The following is a 22,401-nucleotide window of genomic DNA, read 5'->3' on the forward strand; positions in this document are numbered from 1 at the left end:
CCCTCCTCATTAACTTTCTCTTACAGCTCTGACTTGCCCTCGAATTCTGGGTAACTGAAACTTTGTAAAATCATGCGCTTTGCAAAGAGGTTGTGCACCGGGCGGTGGTGGTGCACGCCTTTTTTAATCCCAGCACTCGGGAGGCAGAGGCAGGTGGATCTCTGTGAGTTCGAGGCCAGGCTGGACCGACAGCCTCCAAAACAGTACAGAGAAACCCTGACTCGTAAAAAAAAAAAAGAAAAAAAAAAAAAAGAAAAGAGGGTGTGCAAGCTGGGCAGTGGTGGTGCACACCTTTAATCCCAGCACTTGGGAGGCAGAGGCAGGTTGATCTCTGAGCTTGAGGCCAGTCCCTAGTCTACAGAGCCAATTCCAGTACAGCCAGGGTTATACAGAATAACCCTGCCCCCACAAACAAATCAAACAAACAAAAATGAAAGTGTGTGCAGTCTGTATAGATGGCTTATCATTACTTAACTCAACACTTGCTGCTCTTGCAGAGAATCTCAATTTTGTTCCCAGCATCCATGCCCCATGGCTCACATGGCTAGCTACTGTAGCTCCAGGCGTTCAGACTCCTTTTTCTGGACTCTGTGTGTGCTGCACTCATGTGCACAAACCCACCCACAGACACAGAGTCAAAAGGGAAAACAGTCTTGAAAGAAAAGAAGGTGTTTGTGTGTGCAAATTGAAACAGAGGGAAAGGTCAAGGTGTCACAGGTCACATGGGGATTGCACTTGATTGGTAGGTTGCTTTTGGTAGGGCGGTCACTTCCATATCAATCCTACCATTCCTAAGCACTCTCCCCAAGGAGCCATGGGCAACTGATAGTATCTAGCAGAGAGAGAGAGAGAGAGAGAGAGAGAGAGAGAGAGAGAGAGAGAGAGAGAGAGAGAGAGAGAGAGAGAGAGAGAGAGAGAGAGAGAGAGAGAGAGAGAGAGAGAGAGAGAGAGAGAGAGAGAGAGAGAGAGAGAGAGAGAGAGAGAGAGAGAGAGAGAGAGAGAGAGAGAGAGAGAGAGAGAGAGAGAGAGAGGAGAGAGGAGAGAGGAGAGAGGAGAGAGAGAGAGAGGAGAGAGAGAGAGAGAGAGAGAGAGGAGAGAGGAGAGAGGAGAGAGGAGAGAGGAGAGAGAGAGAGAGAGAGAGAGAGAGAGAGGAGAGAGGAGAGAGGAGAGAGAGGGAGAGAGGAGAGAGGAGAGAGGAGAGAGGAGAGAGGAGAGAGGAGAGAGGAGAGAGGAGAGAGGAGAGAGGAGAGAGGAGAGAGGAGAGAGAGAGAGAGAAAGAGAGAGAGAGAGACTCAGGTTTCTTTAAGTGTGTGACCCGTGGTAGGCTCACTCTACTTGCAGTGGATGGCCATCACCCAAGACTATTGGGACAACACAAACTGGACTTGATGTTTGTGTTAAAGGGTACAGAGGGGTGATTAGGAAAGCAGGGGCAAATCTTGGAGGAAATGGGGAGGGGAGCATGAAGACTGTAAAAATGTGTTAAAAGAAACAAAGATGTCAACATGAACGAAGGGGTACCCACTGTGTGAGTTCATTGAACCCTGATGAGTGTCGCTGAATCAGAAACCAAGGTATTTTCCTTCAACTCATCAACACTTAGTTCCCATTCTGGAGAATCTTAATCATTTTGCAAAGCTGTATTTATACACTTGCTTTCCCTTGACAGATGTCCTAGTTTGCTTTTTCACTGCTTCAGTAAGACACCTCAACCACAGTCTACTTCAGGAGGAAAGGGTTTATTTGGCTTACATTTCTCTGTCCCCGTCCATCATTAAAGGACTTCAGGGCAGGATCTCAAGCAGGAACCTGGAGGCAGGAACTGGAGCGGAGGCTGTGGAGGATGCTGCTTACTGACTTGCTCTCCATGGTTTGCTCTGCCTGTTTGTTTATATACAACCCAGGACCACCTGTCTAGGGGAGGAATTGCTCCCAGTGAGTTGGGCCTTTTCACAGAAATCATTAATCAAGGGAACACCCCACAGACTTGCATACAGGGTAATCTGATGGAGGCATTTTCTCAGGTGAGGTTTCCCCTTCTCAGGTGACTAACTTGTGTCAAGTTGACAAAAGCTGACCAGCATGCATATATGTTTGTGTGCATGCTTGTGTGTGTGTGTGTGTGTGTGTGTGTGTGTGTGTGTGTGTGTGTGTTTGGCCATGCTATCTATACAGAGTGGTTGGTATGTTTGCAATGTTTTAGGATGTGATTTTCATCAGTGCCTTTATTCTTATCCATTCTGATGAAAAGCAAAGGAGGAACTGAACTATTCAAAAGCTACTCGTGTGTGTGTGTGTGTGTGTGTGTGTGAACTGTTGTTGTCCTTTGTGATCAGAAGTAATAGGTGAGGTAGCCCACCAAAGAGAAGACTGAATCTCTAGTTTCTGGATAGCTTTGGGAAGAGTAGCTATGTAATCTTGAATCAAATTTTATATTCTCTCTGGTTTTCATTTCTGAGTGTTTGCACACGTGTGAGCATGCATGTATGTTTGTGTGCATGCATTTGTGTATATGTTTGGTGACTGGAGCGCCATCTCAGATCTCTTCTGCAGTTTTTATTGCCTTGCTTACTGATTTTTCTAGGCAGAATGGCCAGGAACTCAGGTCCTCATGCCTTAGACGGGGCCGGGGCCATCTCTCTAGCCTCTGGCTTTCATTTCTCAATTTGTGACTTTGGTGGGCAGGAAGTTACAGCAAGCTAGCTGATCTTTAGAGAGAGTTTAAACTGTGAAAATCAGTGTTCTGTGCAACTGTGGAGTGTGACAGAGTCGATGGAAACCATCTGTGTTTATGGGAGAGCGGTGAGTCTGCAGTGTGCTGTTCTGTCCCCTGCCATCGGAACAGGTCTAGATGGCAGACAACCATCACCCAACCTGAGTAAGCGAAGTCAGTGTGTGTGTGTGTGTGTGTGTGTGTGTGTGTGTGTGTGTGTGTGTGTGATGCATGTGTGGTGTGTGTGGTGTATGTGTGTGTGTGTGTGTGTGATGTGTGGGATGCATGTGTGGTGTGTGTGGTGTGTGTGTGTGTGTGGTATGTGTGGGGTGTATGGTGTGTGGTATGTATGTGTGGGGTATATGGGGTGTGTGGGGTGCATGTGTGTGGTATATGGGGTGTGTGGGGTGCATGTGTGTGGTGTATGGGGTGTGTGGGGTGCATGTGTGGGGTGTATGGGGTGTGTGGAAGATGTGTGGGGGAGTGTGGTGTGTGTGTTATAAACCGATAATGAGCAATTAGATGTGAAGATTAGGTTATTTTTCATGATCTTGGGGCTGTGGATGCTGCACATTTCAAGCCCTCAGGACTTAAAGACGTTGAGGATTTCATCTAGACCAAGAAGCATCCAGGAAGGAATTGAAGCAGGATGCAATGAAGGCCGGTTGTGAAGATCAAGATAGAAAGAGCTTGGATGAAGAGCAAAGTACAAACAGTATCCGTGTAGGGCAAAGGGAGACACTGGGCAAGCTAATGCATAATCCTTCTTAGAGAGTGTTGGCAACACTGACTTTTTGTTTTATTCTTTGAGACAGGATCTCTATGTAGTCTTGGCTGCCCTGTAACTGTGTACACCAGGCTGTCCTTGAATTGGCAGAGATCTCCCTGCCTCTGCCTCCCAAAAGCTGGGCTTAAAGGCGTGCACCACTATGTGTGGTGGCACTGCTAAACTAATAAGGCAGATGTGACCACAGTCAGATTCTACATGCTTAGCAAGTCTCTGAGTCTTTTCTTGTAGAGACACTGCAACCAGCAATTGGGGTGCTCAAACTGGAGCATAGTTGGACCATAAATCAGATTCTATATGCTTAACAAGTCTCTATGAGTCTTTTCTTGTAGAAACACTGCAACCAACAAATGGGGTGCTCAAACTGGAGCATGGTTGGTATCCTCGAAGAGTGTGCTAAGATGTGAATTCTTCCAGATCTTTCTCAGGTTGTAATTCAGGAGGTCCAGGGTAAGGCCTTGGAATATGCCTGGTGTGATGACTGTGCCTGTAATCTTAGGATTTGGGGTGTGTGTGACAGAGACAGGAGAGCTACTGCAAGCTTGAGGGCAGTTTACAGTGACTTATAAGTCAGCTAAGGCCACATGGTGAGACTGTCTCAACAGCAGCAACAACACTATTATATACTAACAGGCGTGAGATGTGTCTAAGAGACACCACTTGGGGGGAGAGAGTGGAGGCACAGAGCCCACATCTCTTTCCAGTCTATCTCCTTTCATGATATTTGTGTGGAATGGCTTGTACAGAATTATAAAGACCCAGCCATGTAAATTAATGTTGCAGACCTGGGTGATGAGTTTTAGGCCATGGGGTGGTTTGAAATAAAATGTCCCCCCCCAAAAGGAGTAGCACTATTTGGAGGTGTGGCTTTGTTGGAGTAGGTATGACCTTGTTGGAAGGAAGTGTGTCACTGTAGAGGCGGGCTCTGAGGTCTCACACATGCTCAAGCCATGCCCAGTGTCTCAGTTCACTTCCTGTTGCCTTTGGATCAAGATATAGAACTCTCCAACAACATGTCTGCCCGCACGCCACCGTACTCCCAGGTGCCATGCTCCCAACCATGATGGCAATGGACTAAACCTCTGAAACTGTAAGCTGACACCTCCATTAAATGCTTGCCTCTGTAAGAGTTGTTATGGTCATGGTGACCCTTCACAGCAACAGAAACCCGAAGACTGACTGTCACGTCACTTCAGCAGTGGGCTGTATAGGCAAGATCAGCAAACAGAGCTGGTGCTGATGGTAGATTTGTAGTTTAACAGAAACTTTTTTCCCCCAAACTGTTTTTAATGGGATACATCTGGTGTCTAAAGAACAGAGTCTGTATTAATATAATGTGTCAAAGACAGTGAGAGACATTTAGAAACAGCGTTGGCCTCATTAGAAACATGTGCTTTGTAGTAACTGCAACCTCTTTATCTGTCCGTTTTTGAAAAGGACACGGGCATGAGGAAGTTTGCCTGCTTGTACTTCCACTTTCCATGGAATTGGGGTTTTAAAATTAACCTATCTTAAAGAGATTTTAGAGCTGTCACTCTGTCTGGCTGTCGTTAGTCTAGTAAGTGCACAGAGACATTGGCTCTGGAAACACGCTTTATGTTGCTGGAGTCTTGTGTATACTGAGGAGAGATGTCATTGCATTGTGGCAGTTTTTGAAAAGCTGCCTGAATTTTGTGGCCTGATAAATCAGATTAGTTGGAAAATTCACCAAAGCTTGGAATCTACTGAGTCGACAGCTAACACCAGGAATTTTCAGTGAATCAATCAGCTAGTGGTGCATACACGGGCTACTGTCAGCACTGAATAACACCTTGTGCGACTTCCCATTGTCTAAAGGAAACCCACTGCATATTTATAGAGTGCATGGGACATTTTTGAATAATTTCTAGATGTAATTTATAGGCTATAGTGACCTGTGTGTGGCAGATGTCACTACAAATATTTTAAATATAAGCAACTATGATATTCAGAGAGAATGTGTCTTGTTCACAGATACATATAGGAAAGACTGTGACCCCCAGTCATGACAATCCTGTACCATTCTAACGAATCCCATGTGTATAATGTATACTTTAGGAATCATCTAATTCAAACCACTTCTCAGAAGGGAAACTTGCTGTTTCTGGTTAGTTGGAAGACTTGCTTCAAGGTTGGTGAGATGTCTCAGTCAAGTACTTGCCATGCAAGCAAGAGGACCCGCGTCTGGATCCCAGTACCTGTGTAAAAAGCTGAGCTTGGTGGTCTGCGTTCCTAATACCAGTACTGGGGTGGGTGGAGACCGGGGTGAGGGCTGGGAGTGGGGAGTGGCCCCTAGGGCTCACTGTTCAGCCAGATTTGCCAAATCAGTGAGCTCTAGGTTTGTTATGAGACCCTGTCTTAAAAACTAAGGTGAAGAACAATTAAAGAAGACACTAGACATCAAGTTCTGGGCCCCTATGTGCATGTAAATACATGTATACACATGTACATATGCACATACATGTCTTTAACTGTCTCCTTCCTAGAAGCTGATTAAAGGCTAGATACAATTCTTCAGGTTTTTCCATGCTTAAGAATTAGAAGATCTTTTTGTGAGACTTCTACAAAAATGCTGGAAAATATTTTATGTTTTTTCAATGGAAAAATCTCTGCTCTGTTTTCCCAAGACAGGTTTTCATTATGTTTTTCAGGCTGACCTGGAACTTGCAATATACTTCCGACTGGCTTTGAACTCAGGATCATGGTGTGTTAGCCTCCCCTGTGTGGGGATTTCAGGAGGACAGCACCACTCTTGTCTTTACTAGTGAATCCTGGGAACTAGTAAAGGCAATAATAGCTTCTTAGCTTACTACTTGCTCGGCCTTAGTTCACGATGACAGTGTTATCTAGACAGTGGATGACCCGTGGAGCATGTCTGTTCATTAAAGGGAGCATAGTGAGGATAGGTGCCACAACTGAAGAAAATGTCTCTCCCACCCCCATCAACCTCACTGGCCTGTAAATCCCCAGGAAGGGAAGAGCCTGTTCTCCCGTGACGAGATGTTGATGGGCCCAACCTTGTCCAGGTCTTTTGTAAGTAACCACGGCCTGTCAGAGTTCAAGAGTGTGTCTACTCTACCTCTTTCACTGGCTCTCACATGCTTTCTGCCCCCACTTCTGTGCCGTTAGAGGAGGTTTTATGCATATGTGCATGTATACACACTCACATGTGGGCGCGCGCGCGCGCACACACACACACACACACACACACACACGGGCACTGGCAGCATGCACGTGCCTACACACATGAATGTCCCATTTGTAGATGAGAGGTCAACAGTCATGTAGTCTCATCTCTTTGACCAGTTATTAGTCACTCCAGGGAAAGTCCAGAGGAGGATATCAGGTACCCTGCTCTATACGGAACCTGGAGCTAGACCAGTGGCCAGCAAATTCTGTATCAACCCCACAGCACTGGGGTTATAGGCACGTGGGGAGTCATGTTGGGGATCTGGGATCTGAACTGGGGTGCTTGTGCAGCCAGAATTCTTACCCACTGAACCATCTTCTCAGTCTCTTATTTATTTTGTTCTCTCTCTCTCTCTCTCTGTAACAGATAGAGATGTTTTCCTTTTTTTTATTTAGCCAAGGCTGACCTAAAAATAATCCTTTATTCTTTATACTTGACTTTTTCACATGGTACTGGGGATGGAAAGCAAGTCCTACCTACTGAGCCGTCATCCCAGCCCTCCTTATCAGGATCTTAAGTAATGACAGGGAGGGCTGACGGACTGGCTGGTTTTTGGTGCCGTTGTGCTGGTGAGGGGAAAAGCTCCTCAGGGCAGAGGCTTTGTATGATGAGGTCACTGGGATGACCAGTGTCACCCCACATGGTTGCAGACTCTCCAGAAGTTTGTTTGCCCCACCCGAACCCCTCTCTGTTGTGTTCAGATGTAGTGACTACAGAGGCATCTATGGCAAGAATGTGTGGTTGGTAGGAATTTGAGCCACATCCTCAGAGATCTCCATGGCAACCCTAACGGTTTTACAGTTGTGTTGGAACAGCAAAGCCATGAAAACATTGCAGCTACCCCATGACTCACAGGTGACCAGTTCTGTACTGGGTGATGTTTCTCCTGAGATGATGAAAAGAGGATCTTGGACATGTGTCCACACATATAACCCAGCAGTTGGTTTCTGTTCATTTCTCCTTTTTCCCTCCAGAGCCCCCTCCCTGCCTCTCCCCCCTTCCGCCTTTGCCTCCACCTTCCTCTTCCCTGTTCACTCCTTTCAGCTCTCGCCACGCAGTCCAGGCTTGCTCTGGTCTTGCCATCCTCCCAAGTGCTCCCATTGCAATCATATACCCAACAGGATTGTCTTCTTAAGCCTTGGGAGGAGGTACAAAAACTGATTATATTTAGGAACTGTCTCTTCAGGCCTTGTTAGTCGTGGGCAAGCCCTCTGATGCATGAAATGATATCAAATGATTCCTGTTTTTAAGGTGAACCTGTCATTAACAGGTGCATGGGAATTCTAGAATTAGCATTGGCTGAGAAACTTTCAAGATAGGGCATCATCTAGTGCGCGAGTTAGTTTTCTTCCTTAGACGCACACTGTAGAGCTACACCCCTGGCGTGTGTTCCCACTTTTGCAAACACTGATTTAAGATCCTTGTGGGTTCTCAGCTTTGTCTCCATTAAAGATATCGAGGTTCTGATTTTGAGCAACCTGGATAGTTGCTTCAGCCCGGGTCCATTCTGCATTGTGCGTCTTCTTATCCCTATGAACACCTCGGGGAGTTACGTTGGCCTGCTTTTTTCTCCTGAGAGGTATGTCTGACAGCCATTTGCCCTGGGTGGGGTGTGCAACTTGGAACATGTGGTAAGCATGATTTTAGTTCCATAGGGATAGCCCTGTGTTTTAATACCTCATCTGACCCTCGTAATTCCATTTAATTGCAGCTATTCTGATATTGGGCCAAGTCACTAAAAGCCGGTCAACGGTCCTTGGGGAGACAGTAAACTCTTGATGACTATCCCAGCAAAAGTGGAATTCTTCTGCAAAGAGATGCTTTTTTCTAGAAATCTTATTGTAAGCGCACAGGGAAGCTGGCAGCCCTTGGGTGCTTCGGGAGGGACGGAGATGGTGCCAAATGGCACACAGCTACTGTACGCTAGGAAAATGCTAACGAGAGGCTGGGCTTCTCTGCATGTGTGCCTTGGCCTTTGGGGATAGCTGCCATGTAGGAAGAGCCATCTTTAAAAACCAAATGTAGGCCTTGGGCATCCTCCAGATATATCCAGGCTGAGACGCATGGGTTTTCTTTGTGGAAGAAAAGAGGGGGTGTTTAATAAGAACTGTAGCGTGTTTGAGCGGAGTCCGTGATTTCAAAGAGGCGCTCTTTCCTCGAGGCCAGGTTCTTGTAAAGATTGTATTTCCAGTCCCGTTTCTCTCTGCGCCTCCCTCGTAGTGTGCAGCCCCTCCCTTTAGGGCCACTTTTGGGGAGTAGAAACGGCTGCACTGCACATGCTAGGCACATGCTACCCCACTGAGTTACATCGCTGTTCCCTTCGTGTTTTCTTTTATTTTGAAAGAGGACTCGTTAGTAGTACAAGCTGCCCTTGAACTCCCTCTGGAGCCTGGGCTGACCTTGCACTTGGGATCCTTTTGCCTTAGCCTGCCAAGCAGCTAAATTTATAACCCTGTGCAGCTCCGCCTGGCTGGCATTGGTCATCTTTATTTCTTGGGGCAGGGTCTCATTCACTGGGCTGGTTGGTCTTGCCCTTACCTGTAGCCCAGAGTGCCATGACCTTGTGGTCCTCCTTCCTCTGCCTCTTGCATGCTGGGAAGACAGGTGTGACCATGACACCTGGCGCAAGAGCTGTATTTTTTTCATCCTGTTTTTAGGGTGAGAGTTAACTAAAGTCAAAGGATGTTCACAGAGCAGGAAGGGAGGAGGATTCTTATCATATTTTGGTCCCCATTCCCCCAACTCCTCTATTGAGCCTCTGGTTGAAAGCAAGCAGTCTTAGGAAAAATATTCTACCTTTGGCCTGGGTGGGGGGACATTCCATAAACCACTGACCAGACCCGGCTAATTCGTGGTTCCGTTATATGTGTAAAATTAGCTTTACAGAATTAACCCCAGCACAGTTTCTCTGACACTATTGTAAGTTCTCCTCACACATACACCTCCCCTCCCATCTTTGCAGTCTTCCGTTGTGACGTTTGGACGCCCCAATGTATTGGAATCAGGAAGTACAGATGGGGCAGTGTGAGCTTGGATTCACTTTGAAGGATGGAGGTGAGAGGGTTAGTTCTCTCACCTGGCGGAACTTGGCCTTCTATGGCTTCTCTCCTGGCTTCTCACACATCTACCTGGCGGGGCTGACAGACCCTCTAAGAGTCTGGTGTACTCAGTGCCCCGTGTGACAGCTGGGTTTGGGGTCTGCAGTCATCTGAAGTCACTTGTGCTCTTGAGAGTGCCTGCGGTAGTCTAGAAGCCCTTTGAGAGAGAGCCTTGCTGGCGCTTAGGAAGTTTCACGTTGCAGAGCAGTCAGAGTCTGAGGGCCCGCGATGCTTTGCGTATGCGTGTCAGGTGTGTCACGGGGCACATTCACATGGCTTTTCAGATGAACGGCCCCCTCTGCTGAGAAGTGTGGATGTTGCATATGAGCATATTGCAGCCCAGATCTGGGCCCGAGTCCCAACGTGTCTGACTTAACGTCGTGCCTCCCAGCTTGTTCTCTGGAGGGGGATGGGCTTAGAGCACATGTGCGCCTTACACACGCCATATGGAATCTGAAGAGCTGTGCAGCTCTGACAGCTGTTTAAATTATCTGTGACACCGCATCCTACCATTAGCCGGGATGATGGATGGTTGACAGTTTCCGTCAGAAGAGGCCCGGCTCTGAGGGCTGGAGGAGACCTCACAGGCTTTCCTCCATGTTCAGTCAGTGCAACTGGTACCAGGAGTGCTGGTGCTGCCGGAGAGTCACACATGTGTTCATCTTCGTCACCTGCCCATCCTCAAGTGTGACAAGTCACTGCATTGTAGAAAACGAGGCAAAGACTAAGAAGACATGCACGTTTTACATGAGCTAATGTCCACAGAATCTCTTTTTACCAGTCTCTTGCTAATCATATTCATCTCCCATTTTCATTAAATCCTGGCCTTTCAAGAATATTTTCCATCCCTTCTTTTCTGCGCACTGACTGCCGAGCTGGCGTTGGTCTTCTCTGAGACGTGCTGACCTGTCTTTTATTTCATGTCTTCCCTCAGTTGGGCAGGTTAGAATTTCAGAGCCACTATGTGCTGACGAAGTAGTCAATTTCATTACTCCTCTTTCAAATTACTAAAGAGGAAGAGGAAGTCTCACCCGCTCCCTACACTGGGGGTCTTACACATGCCAGGCAAATGCTCTATCGTTGAGCCAAGCCCTGCTCCCAGCCCCTGCGAGTTTTATTTAGTTTACACTGGGATTTAGTTTTCATTATCATGCATAGTAGACAATAATGGGAAAAAACCGCTATGTATTGCTCTGCTGGGTTTTCATGATTTATATCTGATCATGAAACTCACTCATCATGAGACGGGTAATGGATGCGAAATGATTCTGCAAGGTTGGCATGAGTGTGGGATGCTCTTGACCGTAGTGGGCCAGTCTCCTGTGTTTGGTCATTTCCTGAATATATCAATATACTATAATATTGTAGGTTCTCACTATTCTGTATTACGATCTCTTCTGTAAACCCTTGTTTATATAACTGAAAAGAAGACAATTCCTTAGCTGGGTATGCCCAGGGTAGCAAAGGCGATTCCAGTAAGCATCTGTTTCCCTTGTGTTCTCCGTGGATCCTTCTTAAACCTCAAACGTACCAAACAGGGGTGCTCTTGTTGCCTTTGGAGTACAAAGGGGTTCTGAGTCAAGAGGCTGGAGGCATGGATCAGAACTGAGCTCAGAAGTGGGGTTTAGTGGGCTGGAGTAGATGGGTGCCAGGGAAACATGAAGACCCGAGTTGGGATTCCCCGGGACCCAAATGAAAGGTCAGGCACGTGCATCTGTAACCCCTGGCAGCTCTGCGGAGGCAGAGATGGGCGGATTCTTGGAGCTCACTAACCAGCCAGCCTAGCTGATGAGTTGCAGGCTCCATGAGAGACCCTGCCTCAGAACAGTAAGTAGAGGGGAGAGCTGACGGGACGACCAAGAAGGCAGAGGCTTTTCCATCAAGTCTGATGACCTGAGTTTTATGTCTGGAACCCATGTGGTGGAGGGGAAGGACCAACTACCGTAACTCGTCCTCTAACTGTCACGTGCATGTCTTGGCACACACATGACCCTCTGCTCAAGATGAATAAATGGAAACAAAAGAACAGGATGGGAAGAAAGGGGTGGAGAGCGACAGAGGAAGACAGGTATCTGATGCTGAACTGTGACCTTCAGAAACATGGCACACACGCGCATGCATTGGCTTGCACACATGCACACGCAGAGAAGTGTGATTCTGATGTCTGGGTATAGTTTTTCTTGCCAGGGTGGGGCTTACTGTATCCTGGAGCTTGAGGGACAAGCTGGAGTGTGTCCCTGGGCCCAGTTATCTGTGAGAGGAGTCTGTGCCGCATGGATAAAAGAGATGTGTAAGAACTGTTTGGATGGCATTGCCTGGTTTGGGTCAGGAGAAGCAAATGCTGACATAGGGGATGCAAACTTGGGATCTTTGGTAATGTTGCTGCTTCTGTGCTTCAGCACTGGGAGGAGGGGGCCGGAGAGATGGTTCTGTGGTTACGAGCATGTGCTGCTCTTGTCGGGGTTCACAAATAAGTCCCCAGTACCTACACACACACACACAGAGACAGAGAGAGACAGAGAGAGACAGGGAGAGAGAGAGAGAGACAGGGAGAGAGACAGGGAGAGACACAGGGAGAGACACAGGGAGAGAGAGGGAGGGAGGGAGTGAGGGGGAGAGAGAGAGAGAGACAGACAGAGAGAGAGAGAAAGAGACAGACAGAGAGAGAGAGAGACAGGGAGAGAGACAGAGAGAGACAGAGAGAGAGAGACAGGGAGAGAGACAGAGAGAGAGACAGAGAGAGAGAGAGAGACAGGGAGAGAGACAGGGAGAGAGAGGGAGTGAGGGGGAGAGAGAGAGACAGAGAGAGAGAGACAGAGAGAGAAAGAGAGAGGGAGGGAGTGAGAGGGAGGGAGGGAGTGAGGGGGGGGAGAGAGAGAGACAGACAGAGAGAGAGAGAGCGAGAGAGAGAGAGAGAGAGAGAGAGAGAGAGAGAGAGAGAGAGAGAGAGAGAGAGAGAGAGAGAGAGAGAGAGAGAGAGAGAGAGAGAGAGAGAGAGAGGAGAAATTGGTTCAGGACAAAGAGGATTTTGGTTTGATCTGAGTGAGTCTGAGTGTCACAGCTAGGAATCTGGCACTTGAGAGAAGTTCCAGCTTTGTGTGTAGATTTACATTCATCCTTAGACCTAAACCCACACAAAACAGTGTCAGGAGAGGGCTTGGGGAGATGGCTCGTCAGTAAAGTGCTTGCTTCGCAAGCGTGAGCACCTGATTCCCAACACTCCCAGAAAGTTGGGTGCCTCTGTAACGATGGCACTTTGAGGGCAGACAAATAGATCCCTGGAACTTGCTGGTTAACCAGTGTAGTCCTTGAGTGAGATCCAGGGTCAGAGAGGCACCCTGCCTCAAAGAACAAGGTGGAGAGTCATCGAGGGAGGTGCTTGAGGTTGCGCTATGACCTCTCTGTATACAGCACACACACACACACACACACACACACACACACACACACACACACACACACACACACACGAGAGAGAGAGAGAGAGAGAGAGAGAGAGAGAGAGAGAGAGAGAGAGAGAGAGAGAGATTAGAGGAGAGCAATGCAGGGGACAGACCTGGTTGATGCTCATCTTGGGTAGTTGAAAGGATGGCAGACAGAAAAAGTTCTGTGAGAGAAGAATGTCTTTCCCAGACATGGAGCAGGTTCGGGGGTGAGGGGGGTTGGGGGCGGGGGTGGGGTTAGAGCCTGCAGATTTCATGTGCACCAGACCATCAAGGCTGATACAACGTTTAAACCTTGTTAATGCTGCTCCCAGCAAGAAGTCTTCCAGTGTTGCTTCCAGGCATTTGAGAAAGACGTTTAGCTCAGTGTATTAAAATTTCAAATGCACATGGCTTTTGACCTGGTAATTTCCTCCCCTGACACCCTAGCCTGTGGATATCAAAGTCGCTGCGTGTGATTTGCTTGTAGAAGAATATTTGCCGCAGTGTCGATTGCAGTAAGAAAGAGGTGGAAACTGTATTGTTTAATGCTTTACAGAGGGAGGGACCGTTGGATAAGATGTGGCAGATCTGAATTTTGGATTTTGGTGTGACCTGAACTAGAAGGATTCTGTGAGGAAAGAATGAAGAGCATGTAAAATAACATCTCAGTTTTGTACATACGAAAGGATAAACATATTGTTGTGTCTATGTTGCTTGGGAGGAGTGAGATTGGAAGGTTGGGAGACATGGACAAATGGTGGGTGAAAAGGCCGTTTCTGAGCTGTCTTTAGGTACAAAATCTCGGGAAGTCTGTGTAAGTGGTTTTGTATAGACAGAATGAAGGGCATGTACCAAGTTATATGTGGGCACCTTGGAGTGAGGAGATGCAGCTGATTTTTTTTTCAATGATTGATTACAAGTGTCTAAAGCGAGGTGCTTGGTTTTAGGACTTAGGGGATCATTGGGAAGCTATCAAAGAGCAGTTGAGGATGGGAACCCATCCTGCTGTGAACGTGAGTGTGCAAATATCTCGTCAGGAGCCCACATTTTAACTCTTTTGATATTTATCTAGAAGTGTAGCTGCTGCATCACATGGCAATTTTATTTTTGATTATTTTGGGGGAACTGCTATAACTAATTTTTCTTACTACATCATTTACATTCTCATCAAGAGTACATAAGGGCCCTACTTTTTTCTTGTGTAGTATGTTAGGTTTTTAAAAAAAACATGTATTTTAGGGTAGAATTAAAAAATATTGCCTACATATTGGTATAGTATAAACACATGTATGTTTAAAACTAGAACCAGTATGCTTTACTTACAAATATGACCCATTGTACACACTGTTCCAACCCAGCTGAAGTCCCTTGTTGGGCCCCTTTTTAAAAATACTTGTAATGCCCCCACCAAACTGATTTTTAAAACCCACTAATTGTGGGCAATGTTTTAGAATAATCTCCAAGACACCCAGTCAAAGTTCAACCATCACTAGTTGACAGACACACTTCCCTCTTCCATTTAAAGTGGTGACTGGTGGTGGGACCCCTCCTGAGGACCACTGACAGCCATTCACACGATGCACACCCGTTTTAAATGCAAACACCCAACCTCCTTCGGAGCCACTGGCCATCCCTTCCTAATCACGTGGCTCCATGAGCTAAAGTCTTCAGAGTTACGAGAATGGTGCTCAGAGAAAGTTCCAGTGCTGGCCTCTCTCCTCCTTTCCATTTTGAGGGTTCTAAATTCTTTCTAACAAAAACCAGCAAGAGCCTGGCACTCAACCACTGCACAGCCTCACTTAAGCAGATAAGGCGCTTAGTGTGTGCATGCGAATTGGCTTGACCGCATGTCTCGTCACATAGCTTGTGCTGTCAAGGACAGGGCTCGAGTTCAAGTTACCTTACTTTCACTGTGGCCTGTGCACTGGTCGTACATCCATTCTGACTCAGTGTGCACCAGCTGCTGCTGTCCTGTGCGAGTGGCAGTCAAGATGGCACGAGTCAAGACCTGTGCTTGACCTGCCCATCGCTGCTGCTTCCTCAGAGCTGCTGCTCAATTGTCACCTGTCAGTTTAATCACCCCCTCGTAGACTGACAGTATCACAGGCGGTGACCCCTGCTTTATTTTCTCTCTTTCCTATTGTTCATCATCATCATCATCAGTCAATTCTGAAATCTGTCACCTTTGTTTTGTTTGTTTAAGGTGTCTCTGACTGTAACTGGGTTTATTTCCAACCACTTGGAGCAAGCGCCTGTGGAGGATCCTGGTGGATATGGCAGCCTAGGAAACACTCAGCTCCCTTTAAACCAAGATGCAGCTTGAAGTTAAATCTAGAGTGTGAAGCCCTGTCTGTACACATTGTGTGTGGATGGGCGTGTGTGTGTGTGTGTGTGTGTGTGTTAATCTGGGCAGAAGGACTTCTTAGTGAAAGTTTATCGACAGAGTTTGTCTCTCCACATTCATCTTTGCTCTTCTGTTTCAGCTTGCACACCCCTGAGGCTGGGTCTAGTGTGGGTGTGGATGGTCTGGTGTCTGTGGGCATCACTCCTGCTTCTGCAGCTCTGAGCTGTGGATGGATGGTGCCTTGGCCTGGAACCAGCTGGAAGTGAATGGTTTTAAGTGGCCAAGCAAAGACAGAGGCTTATTTGAAGGAGAATAAAGCAGATCTTATCCATCATCCTTTGGAGGCCTCCCAAGCAGAGTCTGTCTTCTGTGCTCACTTAGCAGCGGTGACATGTGAGAGCTTGCCCTTCTTTGTGAGAAGCCCCATGTAGACTTAAGCATCACCGTGCATTGTTACGAATGCTTGGGCATCTTCACGAGAACTTCAGTTGACTCTCTCTGTAACCCACTCGCCGAGCTGCAGGTCGTCTGCAGGTTGCTGCCTTATACAGTGTATAAATTCTGTGGTCCTCACCTGCATAATGAAGGGATCAGAGGAAGTATTTCCCAAACCCTGTTCCATCACAGGCCGCAGCATCTCTTACTTGGACTTTGTATAAAGTCCAGACACATTATCAGGGTCACATTCTATATCCTGATCTGCATCCTTGGCACCAAAGCAAACAACCAAATTTATATCGTGCACACAGTTCTTGAAGGCCCATTTCTTCCCACACTGCAAAGTGGGATTCGGGCTTGAGTGTGAGGAACCTCACAGTGGGTCTGGGGTTGAGCATTGGTCCCTTGCATCTTGCTGCTCTCTATAGATTTATGATTCCAGAAAAACAGTGTTTTCTTCCATTGAATTGAAGAGCAGTTGAGTTCTACATCTTCTGTACAAGGACAGGGCGAGTAAAGATTAGCTTCTTTCCTCCCCCAGGAGAAGATGTAATTGCTAACACCTGAATCAGAGTGTCATCGCTAACTAAATAAGATAGCATCATCTGAATTTAAAATCTTCCTGCAATTCTTGATGGGCATTGTGAAACATGCCTTTAATCCCAGCACTTGGGAGGAAGAGACAGGTTAATCTCTGTGAATTCAAGGCCAAGTCTGGTCTACATAGTTCCAGGCCAGCTTGGGCTATGTAGAGAAACTCTGTCTGCCTCTGTCTATGTCTGTCTCTGTCTCTCTGCTTGTCTCTGTCTCTCTCTCTGTCTCTCTCTACCTCTCTCTCTCTCTCTCTCTCTCTCTCTCTCTCTCTCACAAAACCCTATACTTCTTGGACAACAGGTTTTGTGGGAGAAATAGAGTATTTTCTTTGCCTCTAGGGGATCAGAGCTATGTTTAAGGGTTATGTTTTGATGGGAGATAGATCAACTATCGTTTTCCTACACTAATGTTTTTACTTCATAGGGAAAAGAAAAATCCTATTACTCAATTGCAGTTATTTTTAGGTTTTCAGCAGTGGGCACTGGTGAAGTGGATATTATTATAGGCTGAAATCTATATATAGGGACATTCAAATTAAATGTGGTATAAATCCATGTCTTTAAAAAGAGAAAGCAATTACTATGTTGGAAAGTCAAGCTATAAAAAGCAAATGAAATCATAGGAGAGAAAAGTTGGGATTTTCTTGTACTGAACAAATGTGCCTGAGCTTAATTTTCCCTTCGTGACCTGTAATGGCTGAGGGGGGATGCATACGTCTCAGAGTAAGATTATATAAATAATTGCAGACAGCTCAATGTTGGACATTGTCCCTGTGGCTGTGCATGCGATACATGAAATCCAGGAGAGTGACATGCTCGGTCATGTCACTTTGTCATGTGCCATTTTGGTTCAGGAATATTCCATGGAACCTAGTTTAACTTTAAAAGGTGGGTGATTGTTTTTTGAGAGAGAATAAACTGCTGAGAGGTCAAAGCTGGCTTCAAACTGCTCCAAGCCTCCTCAATACTAGGATTATAGGTATAAGTCATCATACTGAGTGGAAATTATGTAAGATACGCTCATAAATGTTGATAATTTCTTTTCTTCTCTCTGCGTACACATGCGCGTGTACACACACACACACACACACACACACAGATGAACATTTCTCATTCCTCTAACAACCCTATCCCTAACAGCATCAAAAGAGAGGAAGAAAACCATTGGAACCCTCTAGAAAGAGCTAGACCTTTCCCATTGAGTGATGGTGGATGCTAGCCTCCCTAAGAACTCTGTGATGTGGAATGGGGGCCAGCATTGACTGGCCTGGTCCAGCTCAGAGATGCAATCAGCTCTGTAAGTATCATGTTCTCCCTCAGGAGTACCCTGCAGCTCCTCCAGAGCCCTAAGAGTGACAAGCTGGGCTTCTGCCGGGAAACCTGGAGCAACCTATAGCCAGGCGTTTACTTAAAGGCTCCTCAACCTTGGCCAGATACTGGCTATGGGAAACCTTGGAAAACTGTTTTACTTACTAGTATGTGTGTTCGTATATCAAAGTGGGTGTGCCGGCATGATGTACACATGGAGGTCAAGGACAACTCTTGGGAGCTGGCTCTGGTCTACTGCTTTGCTGAGGTACAGTCTCTCTTGTTTCTGCCTCACTGAGTACTCCAGATGCGTTGGCCTTGGAGCTTCCAGGAGAGCGTCTTGTCTTCACTTTCTGTTCCTGCGGGAGTGCTGGGTTTACCGGGTTGCACAGTACATCAGGCTTTTCTGGGTTTGGAATTATGCTCAGGCTGTCAGGCTTGCAAGACAAATCCCTGACTTGCTGAGCCATCTTGTGGCCCCATTTCTTTTGAGACGGCTTCACTCTGCAGCCCCGGCCTGGAGCCGCTATGTACTCTAGACCCTAAGCTGTCTGGTCCCAAGACAACCGCTTCAACTTCCCAAGTGCTGGGATTATGATCCTGAGCCCACCCTGGCTTTCAGAACTTCTGCTGAGGGTTGGGGGGCTGGTATTTAAGATGTGGGTAGGCTGTTTCATTAGAATTCTCCTTAGGGACACAGAGACTTTCAACTTTGGAAAATTGTAGGTGATTCTCCAGCAAGCAAATGTTATTGACACCATTTCTGGTTGTGTCCTGAGTTCTCCCTATTAGGAATCTTCCTGGGGGCCGCAGTGGAGGGTTGGGGGTGAGGGTGGGGGGTGTCTTCCTTTCTGGTATCTTTTTTTATTTATTGAGGGGATTATGAATGGCACCAGTTCCTTGGTTTCTTTCTCGGTATGTTTGTCACTTGTATATATGAAGTTAATTTTGTGTCCTACTACTTTACTGAATGTGTGCATCAGCTGAAGTTTCCTGGTGGTGTCTTTAGGGTGTGGTGAATAAGAGACTGCAGAATGCTCAGCCCTGGAGCTAGAGAGATGGCTCAGAGGTTAAGAGCACTGACTGCTCTTCCAGAAGTCCTGAGTTCAATTCCCAGCAACCATGTGGTGGCTCATAATCATCTGTAATTCAATCTGGTGCCCTCTTCTGGCTTGCAGGCAGAACACTGCATGTGATAAATAAATACATCTTTAAAAAAAAAAAGAATGCTCAGCCCCAAAAGGGACACAGTTACTGTATTCCCTCCCCCAGGGTCAGGAATCACTAGAGAAGGGAAGAAAGCCTGTCAGAGATGGATGGTGGATGACCACAAAGCTACATCTGCTGGATTTATCAGGGCAGCTGCATGGAAGAACTTACAGCCATGTGGCAGCATGTATAACTCCTGTGTATGCCCAAGCAGATAAAATCCCAGCATGGAGAGGGAAACTGGCCTGCACAGTCCTACCCCTAGAGGTGGAGCCGTCATCACCTGTTAGCTGCTGGGAAGTGAAGGGTTTGCAACTCCTGGTAAGTTGCTCTAGTGGAGTACCATACACCCAAGATGGGTCTGGAAGAATACAAAAAAAAAAAAAAAAAAAAAAAAAAGGAAAAAAGGAAAAGGGGGTATGTGGATTGGTGAAAAGTTGTGTGGGTATGGGGGAATTAATATGATCAAAACACATTGGATGGAATTCTCAAAGAACTAATAAAAAATCAAAATTAAAATCAGGATCCTAGGGACCTGGGGTACTGCTCAATAGTAGAGCTTTCCCTAGCATCTTAGGGGGGGTCTGTGTTTACTTCCTAACACCAGGAGCAAAAGTCAACCTTTGTAGTGAAAACTGAGTTTCTCACTCTTTTCTTCCCTGCCGTGAGGCATAGACTGTCTTAATGCTAAGCAGTTACTGTTCCCTGAAAAATTCTCTGTGGTTGATCATCACTTTTCGAAGGGAACTGACAACTCTCCAACACAGGGCTGGGGATATCTTTGTAATGAAGGGGCTGCATGCTGGTGTGGATGCTTTCAAGCGGGGACTGGCAGGCAGGGAAGCACTGACTCACCGTGAGTCACCCCGCAGACCCAGTGGCCCACGGGCCTGCAAGCAGCTGCTGAGAGAATAGAGGCGGATCCTTGCTGATCCCACAAGAACAGGAAAGGTGAAGACAGAAGTCTGGCCTGCCGTGGGAATGTAGACTGTCACAACCCTTTGGTCTTCAGCCTTGTCTGGGGAGGTTGTGGGACTTGCTCCTTGGTGCACTGGGTTGGGGAGAGGAAAACAAGCCTTTTCATTGGTGGGAAACCCATCACTGCCAGCCTGAAATGCCTTCTGTACCAAGCTCCCAGTCTCCGTGTAAGTCCCAGTCTCCGAGTAAGTCCCAGTCTCCGCGTAAGTTGCATCTGCTGTGCCTTAGTTCTTTTTCCTCTCAACATATCCTTTCTTGAAGAATCTTTGCACAGTTATTATTCTTTATAAACTTTAGAACCAGCCTGTGTTTTTTTTTTTGTTTGTTTGTTTTTTGAGACAGGGTTTCTCTGTGTAACAGTTCTAATTGTCCTGGAACTCACTCTGGTAGACCAGGCTGGTTTTGAACACAGAGATCTGGCTATCTCTGCCTCCCAAGTGCTCCGATTAAAGGCTTGCATCACCACCACCTGGTTAAAAAAGATTTTAATTAATTTTGTTTTGTTTTGGGACAGCTTAGGCTAGAGTTCCTTATGTAGCCCAGGCTAGCCTCAGACTTGTAGTAATCCTTCTGATTCAGCCTTCCAAGTATTGAGGAGTCAGGTATGTGCCAACACACCCATCTCATAAAGGACTTCCCTCCCCCAATGCCTCTATTGTTGGTTATTGCTGATGTATGGAAATCTACTCGAATGCCTATTTGACTGTCTTTAGTTTGTCTGGGTATATATGATACCATCTTAAGTCAAAGTGGTATGTGTGTCTTGCTTCTTGTTTTGTCTTTCTTACTACCTTGGGATTTGAGAGTGATTTCATACTCCCTCTCTCCTTTTTGTTTGCTCAGGAGTCAGACGTCACATGTAGATGTAAAGTTGACTGGGGGTGTCTTCAGTATCAGTGGCGAAACACAAGGGCGGGAGATTATTTGTGTATTATGGGGAATTCCTAAGATGACAGAGTTTGAGGCTGAGGCAGAAGGGTCAGCTAAGCCTAGGAGTTTGGGAACAGCAACCCTATCTCAAAGGGAGGAGGAGGAGGAGGGGAAAAAAGTATCAGTGGTTGTAAAAAGGGAGTGAGAGGTGGTATCTGCCTTAGTCTAGAAGGTGTGAGCCTTAGGTATGCAGGAGGGCGATCCTGAGCGCTGGAGGAACTTCAAAGCCTTGATTGCATTAATATTGACAACTTCTGCACCTCCCCCCAACAAGGAAGTAGACAGCTGTTAAAGTTACACCGAGCTGTGTTCTGTCAGTCAGGAGTCAACTTGCAAACTTTGTGGTAGCATCTCACATTCTGGTTTTAGGATCCCTTGAGACATTATGGGGTAAGGAACAATGGCTAAACATTGGCTAAGGCAGCCGATGGGAGGAGGTGGCTGGTGAGTCTGGCGTCTTCTTCTTCCAGACAAAGACTTCCTGGTCTGTTCACCCACTTTGACTGTGTGTACCTCAGCTACTTCTCTCCTCTGGGAACACTGGCCGTGGAGGATTTGGTTGTGGAAGAAGACTGGCTTTTCCCTTGTCTCTGCAGTAGTCTGAATCTGCAACTCTGGAGGAAGCCTCCTCTCTCTCAGGGTGGGGCTCAGGTTTTTGATCCCATTGTTAGTTTTGGGGAGTATAGCTGTGAGCTTAGCAGGAAGAGTCTTCATCTATTTCAGTTAAGGGGATTAAGGCCTTATCCCCTTTATGATCTTGGTCCCTCCCCCCTTTATAATCTAAGCCCAGGCCCCTTTATAATCTTGGCCCCTCCCCCTTTATAATCTAAGACCTTGCCCCTTTATAATCTTGGCCCCTCCCCCTCTGTAATCTTAGCCCAGGCCCCTTTATAATCTTGGCCTCTCCCCCTTGGTAATCCTAGCCCAGGCCCCTTTATAATCTTGGCCTCTCCCCTTTAGGATCTTGACCCCTCCCCCCTTTAGAATCTTGGTCCCTCCCTCTTTAAAATTTTAGCTACCTTCTTAGAAGTCCTGGAGTCAAAGGTGAGGAACATCTACTGTAATGGTGTCCACTAGTTGTCTGTTCCCACAAGGTACCTTTACCTCTCCAATTGTTCTTACTTCCCTTTTTCTCACATGGAATGGAGACTTTATAAATGTCTAATGCAGTTGGTATTGTGACACGCAGTTGGACACCTAACATTTTTTGTATAGCCCTGTAGCCTTTTATGACTTGTCAAACTATACAAGACTCATATCTAAATAAAAGGAGCTAGAACTGGGCATGCTGTGGGGCATCGTTTGAACAGAGGAGTTCAAGACCATATCAGCTAGCAACGATTTCTCAAAAATCTAATGAATAATAAATG

The 22,401-nt window shown here is 46.7% G+C and overlaps 1 protein-coding gene across 3 annotated transcripts in view; it reads left to right on the top strand.

The window, feature by feature from the left end:
* The window catches only part of Tiam2 (TIAM Rac1 associated GEF 2), a 192,662-nt gene that overhangs the window by 7,208 nt on the left and 163,053 nt on the right, over positions 1-22,401 (top strand). Inside the window, exon 1 of one of the 3 annotated variants that reach the window (XM_040728405.1) lies at positions 19,583-20,286. The exons of 1 other annotated variant lie outside the window; for it this stretch is intronic. The gene's annotated coding sequence lies outside the window, so the exon portion shown is untranslated. Of the gene's footprint in view, positions 1-19,582; positions 20,287-22,401 lie in introns of those variants that run through there. One more of the 3 variants, XM_040728407.1, reaches the window with a different exon arrangement.

Source organism: Mesocricetus auratus, unplaced genomic scaffold, assembly GCF_017639785.1.
Source record: "Mesocricetus auratus isolate SY011 unplaced genomic scaffold, BCM_Maur_2.0 Super-Scaffold_100018, whole genome shotgun sequence".
Classification (NCBI taxonomy): Eukaryota; Metazoa; Chordata; class Mammalia; order Rodentia; family Cricetidae; genus Mesocricetus; species Mesocricetus auratus.